Source organism: Pleurodeles waltl, chromosome 8 (genome assembly GCF_031143425.1).
Source record: "Pleurodeles waltl isolate 20211129_DDA chromosome 8, aPleWal1.hap1.20221129, whole genome shotgun sequence".
NCBI lineage: Eukaryota > Metazoa > Chordata > Amphibia > Caudata > Salamandridae > Pleurodeles > Pleurodeles waltl.
In genome coordinates, this window is record NC_090447.1 from 1,333,080,521 (window position 1) to 1,333,097,561 (window position 17,041).

Consider the following 17,041-nt stretch of genomic DNA (forward strand, 5'->3'; position numbering starts at 1 on the left):
ATAGTCAGCATTTGGCATTGGATTCAACTTGGTATTCAAAGCTTCCTTGATCTGACGTATATGGCTTCCATCTGCAATATTTTCTTCAACACTTCCTTTACTTCTACACCAGCAGACTTATCATATACTTCTTCTAGGGCAGGGTTCTGCACAGTTGGTCCTGGAGAAATCTAGGGCAGGGTTCTGCACAGTTGGTCCCGGAGACCTGGGTCCATGCCAGATTTTTAGCATATCCCCATTTAAAAAACTGTAGATTTCTGAAACATCTTTTTTCTAAATGTGGCTATGCTAAAAATCTAGCATGGACCCGGCTCTCCAGGACCGACTTTGCAGAACCCTGTTCTAGGTCATCTATGAAATCATCGAATGTCTCAATCCACACAGTCCACATGGTGCTACTTTTCTATTTTTTGGCGGTGTTGAATGGCGGTGGTGGTTTTAAAAATGGAACTGCATTGTACATTAGCACCCTTTTCTACTGCTGCTGATGGTACATGCTGCTCGAGTGGCAGCGGCTGCTCACTGGTGGCACCTGCAATTTCTTGGGTTACCTTGTCCGAGCAGAGGTCGTAAATCACGCCCTCTTTCTTGACAGTAAGTAATGGTTTTGTTTCTCGCTCTGGGTCACTTTTGCACTTAGCTTTTTGCATCATATTTGGTTGTTACGGTCTTTAGCATTTTGCTTACATCAACGATGGCTCTGTGTTATGGTGTGGCAGCGGTTCTGCTAATTCTTTGAGCGTTCGCCTCTGCAAGCCTTCCACTTTTCGAGGGCCAGGTGAAGGCTGGAGTGATGCTTCGGTTCCACACATATGAAATCTAACCCATTTCTGATTGACATGAGCGTACATGGCACACAAGAGAAATCTGCATGGTCATTGTGCACACTCACGGAGAGCCTCTTCATTTCCTTGGGGCATGTATCCCACCTTCGTCGCCAGTTGTAGCATCTTCCCCAGCCCGGGAGCATGCAAAGACCCCGCCACACACAGAGCTCTTGATTAGAGGTATTTATTCACCTGCATACGATAACACACTAAAACACTGATTATGTCATGGCCATTACTAACCACACCTTAAAACGTCCCAGCAGATTGCTCAATCTCCTCTCTAGGTCTACCCAGAACCACAAGGGCCCTAGCGCACCTAGAGCCAGATGTATCTATTTTTACAATAGCGATTACCTAATTGCGATTTTTAGCAAATTGCAATTAAGTAATTGTTATTGGTATGTATGACAGTCCAGGAGTTTCATACTGTGATTCGCAAATCCTCGCAAATCGACTTACCTCATCAATATGCATGAGGTAGGTCACAATTTGCGAGCCATTGCGAATGGCTAGAATCACAGGGATGGTGGCCTGCTGGGCTCAGCAGACCACCATTTCTGTGATTGCTTTTCAATAAAGCAATTTTTTTTTTTTAAATGCAGCCCGTTTTCCTGAAAGGAAAACTGGATGCGTTTAAAAAATGCAAAATGAAAAGTTTTCTTTTCATTTTTTAAGAGTAGGCAGTGGTCCGTGGGACCACTGCCTGCTCTTAAAAAACTTTTTTGCATGCATTCACAAAGGAGAAGGGGTCCCAGGGGACCCCTTCCCCTTTGCGAATGGGTTACCCCCTACTTGAAGTAGGTGGTAACTGCGATTGTTTTGCGACCGCATTCACGGTCACAAAACAATCATACATACCTCTGCGATTCGATATTAGGAAGGGACGCCCTTGACACGCCCCTTCCTAATACCGAATCGGTATGTAGTCGCAAATCCAATTTGCGCTTCGGTAACAAGTTACCGAATCGGAAATTGGACTAGTTGCATACCAAAATGCATTTTTGCAGTCGCAAATGGCCCGATGGGCCGTTCGCGATTGCAAAAATGTTTGATACATCTGGCCCCTAGTCTCACAACACTACATAATCCCATCTTCAATCTCTTTCAGTTTCTCATTAGTGGCACTCAGAAAAGGTTGTAGGTTCTTCACTTCATCAAGAATAGTATCCAGAACTGGATTGCTAGAAAACAAGATATCCCACTTGGATTTTGTTCCAGATGAGACAGCCGTTGCCCCGGAAAGTAATTCACAGGCCATTTTCTTGTGAAGCATTGTGCCATGATAGAGCCTCATAGGCCACAGGACAGCACTACATGAGGAGATAAATGCTGTAGACCAAGGAGAGACGTACCAGAAACAATACTGCCTATTGCCACTTTGAGAAGTCAAAAGAGTCAGGCAGATGAAAGAACACTTAAAATGGTTGCCATGTTGACATACCTGGCGAGTACAGTGGTAATTTTATGAAAGTCTGTAGGATCCAAAAGTGTTCCCTTCAAGAAGAGCTAGAGCAATGTAGAAACAAGGAAGAAAGAACTGCAAGAAATCAACAGCGCAAGCACCTCACCATGAGGAGAAAACCATGGGCATCACATTGCACAAAATGATGTCCATCCGCGTACAGAGGAAGAAGCTTATCGTCATTGTGTGAACTCAGAGGCCACCAGTAGACATCATGATATGTTCCACCAAGGCAGAACAAATCTGGAAGAAGAGGTAAGGCCAAAAAAATGTAGAGTGGTCAAACCATACAGCTTTTTGTAGCACTATAAGCTCTGCATACTGCCTGTGGTCACAGATCCTCCGCCATCTTGCATGGTGCAGAAACCATACCCCTGCAGTGGGTCTTGTTGATAGCAAAAAATAAAGAGAAGGATATATCAAATAAAGAACACAATAGAAACAGACACTTATTTAACAAAGACATCACATTTCTAATCTTAAGAGAAAAGACACCTAAGCTCATGTAAGCAAAATTGACAAAATCTGCTGCATCAACACTATGAACAAAACACATCAATAGAAAAACACTATGGGTACGCAGGTTGCAGTCCTGGAAGTTAAGTTAAAAATGATGTACTATGGCAAATATTTGGAAGGAAGCATTTTAAACCCCAAGAAAACACACAGCTTCGGGATCACAAAACTAATATGCAAGACAAGAGCTAGGATCCTACAACAAATGAATCTTCTTTATGGGAGTGCTGTGTTTTCGGTCTAAATGACAAGGGCATTTCACCTCACATTCACCTCGCCTAAATAATATGAGCTGCAAGCCTCTAAGCAATCAATTCCAAGAAAGGATACAAGAGCACCCTCCAAACGACCTATGTTAACAATTGAGCCACATGGTGTATTTTACAGCATAACCTTTCAAATATATTGCCTAAAAACAAATGTTCTTACTGGCAGGCTAAGGGGCAGCTCATCAAAGAATCCAATGCATCAAAGTCGCTCAGCATTCGCGGGAGCATCATTCCTCTCTGCAGCTATAAAGGGATTTGAGTGCTCATCTGAAAATTCAAGCCTTGACTTCAGCTGTGCACAAATAGAAAACAAATAGTAGGTGTTTGCTACACCGTTTCCCAGAGGATTTCATCAAAAATGTGTACTAACAGAAATAATTTCATGTTTCTGTACTGTGCACGGATTACGTTTTCCTCCCATAACAGTCCCTGTGCACCACAATCAAATACCAGGAAACCTGCAGTGCTTTACTTCCTATCTATTTTATTTGTTCTCCTTACTGAGCCCCAGCAACATTTGTTCTGTATTCATAACCTCCTGATTTTTAAGTTTCCTTCTGCTTCCAATCCCAGCAATTTCTGCTGGAGACGCGTACTTTTTTTTAATTAGCTCTATGAATTTTAGCACATAAAAATTTAAATCATAGCAGCCTAAAGGCAGCCGTGGTAAACGAGGCGTCACGTGAATTCACAAACAGAGTACAGCTTGCGACAAATGATGGTGTGCTGAGCACATCCCATAAAGTAAGGAACAGGACGTCGGGGGAACCTTCATCAGGGGTCTTAAAGTCCATTTCCATTTCTTTGGCTAATACATCCACATGAAGACCATGGTTTTGGACGGAGTTTATATACAGGCCTTTAACCTGTGCCATCGCTTGACATGGGCTATGCCTAGCGTATTTTTATAGCTGTAAATCTAGGGGACAGCTGGCCTGGGGGCAGAGAGTTACACCTCAAAGTGCCAGCTGGCTGACCTAATAATGTAGGTATTCTCCCAGCTTATTGTGACATCCTAACTAGTATTTTTCTGCACCTGGCCACTGCTTTCCATCCCTTCTCCAGTCTTCAGCTTTTGGGGACCTCCTTGCTCAAAAAGTATATTGCTATTTTACAGTTGGCTAAAAGTAAAGAGCGGTATCTGTTTATCTTCACATCTTGTCCTTAGTGCTATGGGGGGAAACACACCTGAGATGTCAGTTGGTTTGCGGGTTTGTGGACTTGGACTAATGAAACCTGATTGCAATTGAACTGGATCTTGGGACGTAAGAAAGTGGGAGTATTAGTGGAGAGGGATGAGAGCCCACCTTGAATTACAATCACAATCCCCATCAGGGTGAACCAGAAAAGTCACTAAATAAAGTGTAAACATGTGCTTAACCCTCTGGTAACTTAGAACAAAAACAGTCAGGCTTAACTTACAGGCAATGTGTCAGGTATTTATGCTTAGGGTACCAACCTGGGCCTTTTCATGTATGACAGTTGGAGTGAGGTATGTCTGCTCATTCCTCCCCATAGTCCCTTCCCATGTACCTCTGGTCAATGATTCTTCCTTATTCCTGTCGCCCCTGAAGGCTTTATACAACATAATAGCCATACCCCCATTACAAGGTCCAAAAGTGCAATAAGGGGGCAGTGCAATAGGAATTAAGAACCATGTTTGCTGACTTTAGTGTGCCATTGTATTGGATGAACTGCCTAGGTCTTACATTATTGGTATCTCATGTGTCTGAAATGACAAGAACATTACATCCCTGAACAGGCCATCTTTAGCTACACATCCCCCGGGCCCCACTGTCACCCATCCCAGTCTGGTGCAGCTTTACTGAACTTCGACAGTCCCTAAAATGGTGTATGGAGGATGCTTGTGGCAGCCATTTACTGCAGCCACAATGCCTACTTCCACTTAAGGCACCAGTCTGGCCAGGTGTGGCTCATGCTTTTTTGCTGGCACTAAATCAAACAAATAACAGAGGGACATATTTACAAGCCAAGTAACCTTGCTGCAATGCTTTGCACCACAGGGCACCATAATTACAAGATACAGTGCATTTCTGTTCTTTCTCCCTGCACTGCCGCACAAAGTGCTGCCTAGCGCCAATGCCGGCACCCTTGTACCATGGTGCAAGGGTGTCTGCATTGTCCGCAGGATTGTTTTTGAGCAGGAAGGGACACCTTCCTGCACAAAAAGAATCCATGGAGGCTTTTTCCTCTTTCTATGTGTGCTGCTGAATGCGCCTGCCTTGAACAAGCATACAGTACAGTGTTGACACATTCCCAGCTTTGCAATCCCTTGTGAATCTGGAAATGTGCCAAAACCCATGGGTGTTGTGTGGGAAAACCCAATGCCACGCCCATGGAATGCCTCCCTAACGCAGTGTAAGGCAACGCAGCGACTTGCGCTGCGTTGCCTTACACCATATCTACAGGGCCATGAAAAGACACGCAAAATGGCTTTGCCTGGCCTTATAGACATGGGCCTGCATTATGTGTCACAGTGCATCATGTCAGCAGCGCACAGGGCTTACAAATATGCCCCCCAGTATGGCACCTCTCCAACCTCTATTATTAGTTCTCAGTCCATGCTATTATTTTTGAGAGCCAGTCTGAACCATACTGCAGTTGGGCAGCCGGATACTAACATTCCAAGGCTGGCAATTGCATGCTGCCCTTTTCATTTAGATCTTTCACTTCCTATTCCTTATGTCCATACAATGCATTTGATAAAAGTGGTTGTAATTTGTGCACCAAATTTTACCAAATACATTGGTATTTTGCCAACCAACGTATGTTCAAATATGTTGGTTTGCAAAATACTGAATTGTAGTAGGTTACAATTCTACCTGCCTCATGAAGGTTACAATTTGGGACCTGCTACGATTCACTGCCATCACAGGGATGGTGACCTGCTGAGGTCAGTAGACCACCATGTATGTGACTGCTTTTAAATAAAGCATTTTTTCCATTTGCTAATGGGTTACCAAATCATTTGAGGTGTCAGTACACTATCAATGATTGTAGTCACATAAGATTGATACACATTCTGTGAAATCGCATATTGAAAGGGACGCCCTAAGCACACCTTTTCCAATTTGCGATTCAATATGTAGTTGGAAACCAATTTTGTGAGTCGGTAACAAGTTACTGAATCGCAGTTTGGGCTTTGTACATACCCATATCTATTTTGTGGTTGCAAATGTACTGATTGTGCGATTTGGATACTTAGCAATTGCAAATTAGCTTTGAACATAATGCCCCTTGTTCCAGCATCGTGTTAGAGTGTTCAGGATGCTGTCATTGTCTTTGCACGTGGACCTGGTGTAGAAGTGAGTATAGCACCGAAGCAAATATATTCACTGGTGCATCATTACATCTTTTGTCAGTGACTTTCGGCCAGTCACTGGCAGTGGTAGCTGCAGTGACGTTTTAACGCATGGGCAAAGTGGTCTTCGGCCTAGGGCCCCAGCCTTTTTGGGATGTGGGGGTACTGATAGAGCTAGCTCTGCTGTGCAGAGAGTCTTGCTCTGATGACCATGAATAATTCTTAAGCAGTTTGTTTTAAATATCATTTTCCATGAATTTATTTTAATGTGATTGATGTGTGAGTGCCTATTACAGACATTTTGCAGAGAAATGTTTTTTTTTTCATGCAACATCCATAAGAAAGTTTCTTGTAATTCATAACAGGACCCTGCATATGAGAAATGGGAGGGTGTCACGGAGATTATTTTCAGTAATATAAGTGAGGAGCTGCTGCTGTGTTGCAATATGAAAGGAATCTAACTATCCCGGAGTATTAGATGTAAACACATTTAGATTTTAGAGGAGTGTGCAAGAGCACTGCCAGTGACCTGGTCAAAAAGGGCATGAAAGAGCTGTAATTGGATCATGAATTCTACACTGTTCTGAACAGGGCCCCCAAAATACGATTAGCTCAGGGCCATCAAAAACCTTAAAATGTTCTTGGGTAGCTGCGCCAATAACTCCATCAATTTGCAGGTTAGTTAGCAATTGGCTGATGTAACGCTTGTCTCTCCATTTCATGGAATATGCAATCTGTAATTCCCGTGTCTGCTCTTTTTTTAACAAATCTATTGCCAGCTTTCGTTGCTCTCTCTACTATAACGCCCTAATAATATTACCCTTATTATAAACCCCACACCTCATAAACAATTTTAGTTAGTCTTCAAGGCCTCAGACCTTTTAGATATGCCTCCTACTTCAGCTTACTTAAAGCACTGCTTAATCGTCTCAACCTTGTTCGGGGACAAGATTTGTCAACAATAATGCACTGTCTGTCATTGGTTATGTTCCTTTTGTTGTAGCTTTTCATTACTGTGTCTCTTTCTGTTATGCTTGTCTATGGCATCCCAGAAAAAATCATTCCTATTTCCTACACTGTAAAAGACCCAGGTTCTAATCTGGGCTTCCACCTTCAACAGGTTGTGTGATAATGTGCAATTAGCTTAAGGCCCAATCAAAAACATTTTTCCGGTTGTAAACATGAATTATCGATGGAAGAATTTGTAGTGGCCGCATGCGTCATAAACATGTGATTTGCAAAAGTAATGTCCACAAGAGTGTGCAAACATTGATGCTCCCATTGCTGAGCGGGACCTTTGTAAATCTGCCCCTCAGTCTTCAGAGCCTTTCACTGCCAAAGGCCTTCTGAAAGCTAGCATTCAGCATTATAAACATAAATGGACAGTTGCCTATCCAATGCTAGAATTGGAATAACTTTATTTTGGGAACCCATAATTTGGAGGCCAAGGATGGCAACATAAAGGATGTGGAGTCACAAGGGGCTGAGTCATGAAATTCAGTCTGACAGTCAACTTAGTCATTTTTCTAAACTCGTTCACAAAGAAATTAGCACCAAGGAGACACATGACAATGAATCTGTTCAGGCTTAATTGAGTCTGAAGACTATATAGTAAAATATATTATGATGTTAAAGAACCTGCTGTAGAGAGTTTGTGTGCCAATAAATCTGAGAGAATAATAAAAGTAAGATCACCCTGGTGGTTAAACCATTTGCTAGAGAGAACTGTGTTTTGTTTAGTCACAGTTTTAACTCATAAAGTAGCCTAGCGGGTTAATGTGTCTCCTGCAAAGCAAATCATGTAACATGCAGATTACAGATTATTATGTTATGTAGATAAGTAAGTGGGTCACTGCTTTTGACACATAGTTCATTTTTGCATTTACAGTTCATAAATTGCAATCATTCTAATAAAGCACAGTAAGCTATGACCAGCACCAAGGACCATCATGCAAACTGCAATGCATAGGCTTAGAACCTTGTTGTATTTTTTCAATCGGTTAGTATAAGGCTGCTAAAAAGGTTTATTTGGGTAGTAATAAAGGAAAACACCAAGCACTGTGTTACGTTTTAAATCCTGATATTGTGTCTCCCCCAGCTATTCAATACTAGCATATAATCCCTTGGAGTAAAGACAGTGTATGACTCCTACACCTTAAAACTCTCTTGTTTTATAAAACATACATAACATTGATTTACACAATCGTGTGATTTATTGTCAATATATAATGTGTGCATGTGATATAAAGCACTCTGACACCCTACAGTAACTGTAACGCTATAAAAGGTGCAAAGTTTATCGCACCCATTAACTACTGGGTGAGATAAACATCACAGCACTTATAATTGCAATCCCTGCACCTAGAACACAATTTAGCTGGTAGTCTTAATCAGGACCTAAAGGCAGTGCTCAATTTGTGCTAGTGTTTGCCAGTGCTCGGCACCAGCACTTAACTCTAAAGACCGGCACTTTTCTTATGACAGTCCGCCACATCGAAAATAGTTCCACATCCAGAAACTGCATTTTGCAGCATTCCCAGGGGCAGTGGTTGGTGCAAGGTATAGTTGCATCCTAAGCAATATCTTAGGACCTGGCATTTCTTTGTTTATTTGAGCACTGCCTAAAAGGAATACTTGAAAAATAACTTCTGTTTGTGTCCCTTGTCGTCCACCACAAACACCCATTTGCAAACCATGCCCGGAAGTGTTGAAAGGAATCTCTGGGCTCACAAAAAAGGAGGCGGGTGGCACCGTAATGCTTCTGTTTTCCATTGATGCGGCAGTGTGAATTCACTCGCCAAATGCCCCAGAACGATATATTGTTTTATCCTACATTGTATTGTTTATCTATGTGTCTATTAATATATTTGGAAATTGTATATAGGATTACATTTCTGTGGGTTGTTTGCTACCGGGTAGATCCTGATTTTGGCGCTTTTGTTAGTGATCAATAAGAAAGCAAATCTGGTTTAAATTGCTAATTGTTTTACAAGTGTCGTTTTGAAATAGCAATTACAATTTTACAGAGCTAAAAGATGCAATTTGATGGTATAAATGATATAAACGCAAGTTATTTCTGTAGCCAAGTAACAGACGTTGTTACTCTTTGGTTATTTCTACAAATGCGTAAGCAGCCTGATGGATATCTCAGAGGCAGATTTAAGAAAAGTGGCGCTGCACCTAGCTCAGCGCCACTTTCCTTGCACTCCTCCGCTCCCCCCTTACTGCCATCATGTGTGCGCCATATTTAAAATACGGAGCACCATGGCACACGGTAGGCAGCAATAGCGTTACTTCTTTTACTCTGTTGATGTACTCTGCAGGAGTAGCACCAACATTTTGGCACTACTCCTACAGAGTACACAGGGGCCCATTATAAATAATGGAAGCCCCCTTTTAACGCTTGCTCTGAGCAGGCGTTAAAAGTGCAGGAAAAAATGGCGCAAGGGTATCTCTTAGATTTTCTTGAGTGCCCCCCTTTCATACATTATGCCTGGCTCAGGCATAATGTGGCACACGGGTTTACAAAGTGGCACAATGCATGCATTGCTCCACTTTGTAAATATGGTGTGGGGAAAATGCCACTTTAGCGTTGCATTAGCATCACAAAATGATGCTATGGCGGCGCTAAGGTGGCACTAGGGGCTCTTAAATCTGCCCCTAAGTATTTCAGAGCCATGGACATCAATTCACCAAAATGCCAGGGGCTGTGGAAGTGACCTCACATGCCCTTTGACCTTAGTGACATCCCAGGTAGTGACATCATTTGACCTTTGATCCAGAATCTTTTGAGGTGGCCATGTGACATGAACCTAACTTTAATAATATCACAATAAGTCACTGAAGTTCCAAAATACCTACATGACCACAGAACATCTACATTAGATACCACCTATATTAGGGTACTGACATGATCTTTGGAAGTTCTGGGGTAACATATTAGCCCTGATTTGTGGCAAGTGAGTGAAGCAAGTGAGCAAAACACTTCTAAGAGGGCTGGAGGGGGGCCTGCCCCAGAATTTTGCTTTAAACAAATAAGATCAAATAGTGTATTTTGAAAGCACAAAATCTACATACATTTGTTAAAAAGCCATAGGCTGTGGAGTGTCACTACTTAAATAGTCAACTACTTTCACACTCATTCATTCTCACTCAAGTGCAGTCATAGCTGCTCACACTCTCTCACTTACTCTGACTCGTACACACTCAATCTCACACTTTATCACTCACCATCTGTCATTGACTGTCACTCACTTTCACTTCAACAGACATGCTTACACATAGTCACACATTCACACAAACACACATATCTATATTTATATTTACAGTTATTCTTGAGATATGGACTCATTAAGGCTCCCTGGGGAACTTACATTAAATGCTTGCCCACATCCAGCACCAAGAGCCCCCTACTATAAAAAGTATAACTGAAGAGATAAGTTGGGACTGCATGTGATCCCCCTTGAACTTTGCCCTAGGACTGGGAGACCAACCACTTTGACAAACTAGCCTTGTGAACTGAATCTCAAGACTTTGGACCAAGTCTTTTGCCATCCAAGTCCATTATTTGATTGTGACTAGAATCCATGTTCAACTTGAGTTTAAGGGTTTCTTGTCACTACAACTGAAAAAGTTTCACAAAAGTATTTAGAATATTTTAATTTGCCAAGCTAAATTTGTGAATCACATTTGTTCAACTATCACAAATCTGTCTTTCTGCGGGGCACTGGTATAATTCAAATACAAGAAATAAAGTTTCCTACATTGGGTATTTGCCTTGTTACAATATTACTTCATCTTAATATGGTCCCGTTCCAGCTAATTCTACTCCATTTTCATCACACTAACAGTGCATGATATAATAGTATTCACTATTAATGTAAGAAAACAAATTGCTAGAAATCAAGGAGAATGGAGTCGGACACATGTAGGGATGAACTGCCCCTTGTGTTCCAGTCACTGGTTTTGACACTTCTGAAGCCAGTTGTCACAAAGGAATTGCCAGGGGTTACAAGGGCAAGCCAGGGATCACAGCTGTGACCCATGGTGACCCCCAAATGATGTCCATGTCCAGGACTACAGAGTGCTGCTGACACATTCCAAGAGGGAAACTTTCTAGAGAGCAAACTCACAGAGGCAGGCCGTTAAGACACAATCCTGTCTGGATAACTGCTGAAAAAAGAGGGTTCCAACATTTTCTATAATAAGATCTACTTATGTTCAATAAAAATCATACCATACTCCTAACACAAATTATCAGTGTCACGATAGTGAGCACTCAGATCAGTTCAAGTCACCAGCAAAATAGTCAAAAAAGTTTTATCAACTAATTTTAAATGCATATCCACGGCACATTCCAAAAGGGAAATTTTATAGAGAGGAAATCACAGAGGTGGGCTGTTGTAACATGTTGAGACACAACCCTGCCTGGATAACTGCTTCAACCGCAGTCTTAAACAGTTTCTACTGTATAATAAGAGCTACTCATGTTCAATGACAATCATACCCTACTACTAACACAAATTGTCAGTGTTACTATAGTGACCACTCAGACATTGCGTGCAGGATTACTGTCAGTGACCACCTCGGCAGATCAGGCAAAGTCACCAGCAATATTGTTAAAAAAGCTTTAATAACTGTAACCTCGAACATGTCATAACATTCCTAAATGCAATACCCCACCCAGCACCAAAGAATGAACATCAGTAATAAGAATCCTCAATGCAGCATGAATTAACATTTAAATATCAGCATTTATTATATTTTTCTGCAAATATCAGCTTGTCTATTCTGAAAATACACACACTGCACTTTTATATATGTCCTTTGCAATTCTGGAAACACACCTAATCAGATTTTTGGACCTGGCCCTCTCTGCAGGATCACCTCCAAACCTTTTACTTTGTACCCTCCACTTTTTTGCTCAATTCTTTTTCGTTGGTCTCAGGAGTCTGTGTGCGTTCCCACTGCTAGCCAGTGCTAAAGTGCTTGTACACACTCCCTCAAAACTGATTTGATTGGGATGCACCTAATTGGCATAGTTAATTTACTTATATGTTTTTGGAGTATGGTATACCATTTACCCAGGGTCTGTAAATTAAATTGTACCAATGGATCTATAGCACATATTGTGCCACCCACTTAAGTAGTACTTTAGAACCTGTCCCAGGCCTGCCATGACATCTTAAATGAGGATTAAAACTACCTTGTCGACTTGGCATATAAACCTCCTTGCCAAGCATTAAACTACCCTTTTTTTTACATATAGGTCACCCCTAAGGTGAGCTCTAGGTTACCCATGAGGCAGGATGCTGTGTAATTAAGAGGTTGGACAGGCACTTTTAAGTTTTACATGTCCTGGTTATGAAAAACTCCTAAATTTGTTTTTCACTACTGTGAGGTCTACCCCATCTGTAGGATAATATTCCGGGATTCCTTATTGCATTTAGTGAGCTGTACTTTCTAATTGGAAGCTTGTAGCTATGTCATGGTTGGTGTCCATGAAGTTGTAATGACAAACCCTCCTTAATGGTAAAGTTGCATTTTTATTACTATTTTGAAAATGCGACTTTTAGAAACTTGGCGTTTTCCTGCCTGTGGTAATGTGTTATACTATCCTTTGTGGAAATGTCTGATTTTACCTGTTGTGTATCTATATGTAAATATCTCTTCAAGTGATGCTCTGACTGTATTGAATGTCTCCTTTGGATAATTCAGTTTACCATGACAATCACTGTTTCTGTAAATAGTTCTTAATTGAATGTTTATGGTCAAAAGAGACTATGAAAGCAGTTACCTTAGGGTCTTAGTGAGGCAGTGGCTGGAGTTTCTTCTATGGAATAAATTCTGTTTTTTTTATCATTTCTCTTAGTTGATGTATTGTTGGAACACCAACTTCACATTGGTGATGACTGGACCCTCACCCTACTCTACTCAGGAGAAACTTTAACACAGCTGTTTCCCATTTTGTGAGTAATTTTGTTCTGTTGTCTACTAGAGACGTTCACATTTGAAGTGTGTGCCCTTCTTACGTCTTCTATCAAGTTCATCTTGTCAGAGTGCAGCTAAAGAACACATTCATTATATTGATGCTCATTTCTGAAGCGTTACTTTCCCCGAGAATTCTGCAATGCACAAGCAATTTTAATGATAAACACTTGTTTAATTTGTGAATGCTTTGCTGAGACTTATACTAGTGAAGAAAATATTTATTGAAAATCGCTGCTCTTGAAGCCTTGCCCTGCCCATTTATTAATTATCAAGTGACTTACGAGCAACTTTGGTGAAATTTGTTTTCATTCAACTCAGTCAATCTCCACGCGGCTGCTTGCGCCCTCTTGAATGCCTGCACCTGCCTACCATTCTGCTGTGCACTTACCGCGCGGCCTGCAACTGATTTATCTTGCGCTTCTGACAACATTAAATATGCACTGCAAACGGCTTCTGCACTCTACTCTTACCCATCAGCCAAGCTGCATTGTTATTCATTTATGGCCAGTGGATGTTTTAATTCAATCTTTCTCATATCTATAAGGAGGCTATAATAGACGCTCACCTCGACATTTCATCTGAACGTCCACCTCATTTCCTCAGCTCCTGTGACTCTTTGCTCCACCTTTCCTCATGCACACATCAGAAAACTAAAGATCCGCTTTCAGATCTGGATGGAAGAAAGATTTTAATTAAAATTGAAGAAGGACCACAGACATCAATGAAACTAACATTCAATATTGATTTACCTGCATACCATCTTTGATTCATTTTCATCAAAAGTAGGAAATCTCTTACTTAACCCAAATTATTTTTTAAACTTGGATACAATACCTTGTATCGGTGTGATTTTTGTTTTAAAACATATTTTTATTTTCCTCCTTTTAGTCTTTATTTTCTCTTTTTCCTTTATTTTTTATCTTCTCTGCACAGTACCTTTGAGCCTCATTTCATTTAGAGTTACAAGTACAATATGCAACATATCTTACCACTCCCTTTCTATCTCACCACCCCCTTTCTTTCTATCTTCCCCTGGGGAATCACCACTTCAGTGGTCAAAATGGAGGGAAAAAAAAATCACTAATTATTTAAACGTATGTGGTTCCAGCTTGTCCTTGAGGAAGAAAACCTCCATGATAATACATTGCTCAGGAGGAAAAGGACAGGAGGTTTTGAGAACTTACCTGACATAAGTGGGGAAGGTGATGCCTTGAAGGTGTTTGAACTGCACTTAAAATATAGATATACATAATCTTCCCAAAGTTTCCATATTTCGCAGAGGTATTATTTTAGGAAAAGGAAACAAAATGAGGAGGAGTCAATTGAAGATATTTTAACCGCTTTGAGAAAGGTGGCTGCTCAGTGTAATTTTGGTGTGAGCACAGAGGAAAGAATCTGTGAGCAGTTCATGTTAGAGTGCAGGAGTGACACGATTAGGGCAGAATTATAGATCAAGAGTGACCCTAATCTCACAGAAGTTCTCACTATTGCTAAACAAGTGGACATTCTATGCAATGTATTTGTGATCTGCAAAGACCAAAGGTTGAAGTTAAGTGTGAATAGAAAAATCATGGTAAAATGTTACATGTTATAGCTACACAAAAAAAGAACCAACAAAACGAATCTGAGCGAAATGTTAATTGTTTGAGATGTGGAAATCCTAATCATTTGGCTAATTTTAAGAATTGTCCTGCTGTTAATGTATGTAGATTGAGTGGTAGATGAGGACACTTTTCTAAGTGCCTTAAGTCTCCATCTGGGAAGCCAAAGTAAGTGAGGTGCGTGCTGTGGATGATGACTTTGTTCTACAAATATACAATGATGATGATGTCAATGATATCTCATATGGCGGTTGTACACATACCTCAGATGTAGTTAAGATGAGTGGTGTAGGTGTTGTCATGATGATGGACTCAGTTGCTCAATTATCTTTAATGTCTGATAAGGACTTTGACCATCTTTTCAGAGGTAAAATCTCCTTGAAACCACCTTATGTCACACCCTATAGGTGTGGGGGCAAAGCCATTGATTTGATTGGTTATTTCAATGTTGATTTTGAGTTTCAAGGAAACAGAGCCTCGGGGAAGGTATATGTTCCAGTCAAAGGAGATTCCATCTTAAGTTGGCTGCATCAGAAACATTTGGGTATCTTTCATGATCCAAATTTAAATCCTCAAGTGCAAGTCCATAATATGGATACTGTGGCTGAGCACTTTGAACGAAACTTTCCACAGGTGCTCTCTGAGAAAGTAGGATGTGCGAAAGGTTATGTTCATTGTATTAAAATCAAGGATGGAGCCTTGCCTGTTGCTTGTAAGGTGAGGGATATACCTTTGAGTCTGCATGGGGCTGTAGAGTCTGAACTTAGTAGACTCAAGAAGGAAGGAACCATTGAGACCATGGAAGCTTCACAGTGGGTGGCACTAGTTGTGGTGGCTTCCAAGGCCTTTGGGGAATTTCACCTTTGTGTTGATCATCATCTCAATAAGGAAGTGATTGAAGACAAATTTCCCATGACCAACATTATGAAAATGGTAATACTGATGGGCAGTGTCAAGTATTTAACCACACTGGACTTGATGTCTGCCTAGCACCAGTGCACTTCAACAGGATGCTGTTTGGATTATGTTCTGCGATATCCATGTTTTAGAGACTCATGACCTCTTTGTTGAATGGAACATTTAGAGTGAAGTTTTTGCAGAATGATTTACTGATTTTCAGTGATAATTTGCATGTTAATGTCAACAGAGTTAAAGATGTACTTCACGGTTTCGCAGAAAAAGGGATAACACTTAAAGTTAACAAGTATACGTTTGTGCAGTCACAGATAACATACTTGGGTCATATAATCTCTAGCACAGGTGTGAAACCAAAAACTGAACTAAATGCCACTATGTAAGGATTGCCTCAACCTTTCAAAAAAAGAAGAGGTACAAATGTTTTTTGGTATGATGGAGTTTTATTCCAGATTTGAACCCAACTCTGCAAGTCGTACTGTAGCAATTAGGACTCTTCTAGAAAAAGGAGTCCAATTGAATTGGACAAAAGAGTGCCAAGAAGAGTTTGATAATATAAAAGGTGCACTGTCTGCTGCATAATTTTTAAGAGCTTTGTCCTAGGGATGTCTTGTATAGTTCTCATGGATGCTAGTGAAAATGAATGTGTGGTGCAATCTTGAAACAGAAGCACAATGGGAATGCAGTCACCATAGCCTTTGCTAACGGATCTTTAAGGGGGCGGAGACGTGCTACTCAATCATAGAAAGGGAAGACCTTGCTGTTTACTGTTAATAAGTTTCAACAGTTTCTGTGGTGTGTAAAATTTGTAGTCTGCATGGATCATAAGTCTTTGCAGGAAGTTTTTGAAGAAAGGTCATGACTGTATATCATCTAAAATTTGCAAATGGCTGGTGGCAGTGCAGGTTTTTCAGTTTGTTATCTCTTATCTGCCCGAGGGTTGACAACAAGGTTGCTGATTGCTTGTCATGTTTTGCAGTTGATTCTAGCTCTGAGAGTGATAATGAGGGATGGTGGATGGAGGAAGATGTTAGAGTGCATCTTGTCACTAAGGAATGTGTAACAGAGAGTGAATAGATACAGAAAATGGATGAGGATGAAGTAGTAAAGTCCATGTGTCAGTTTGTTTTGTCGAG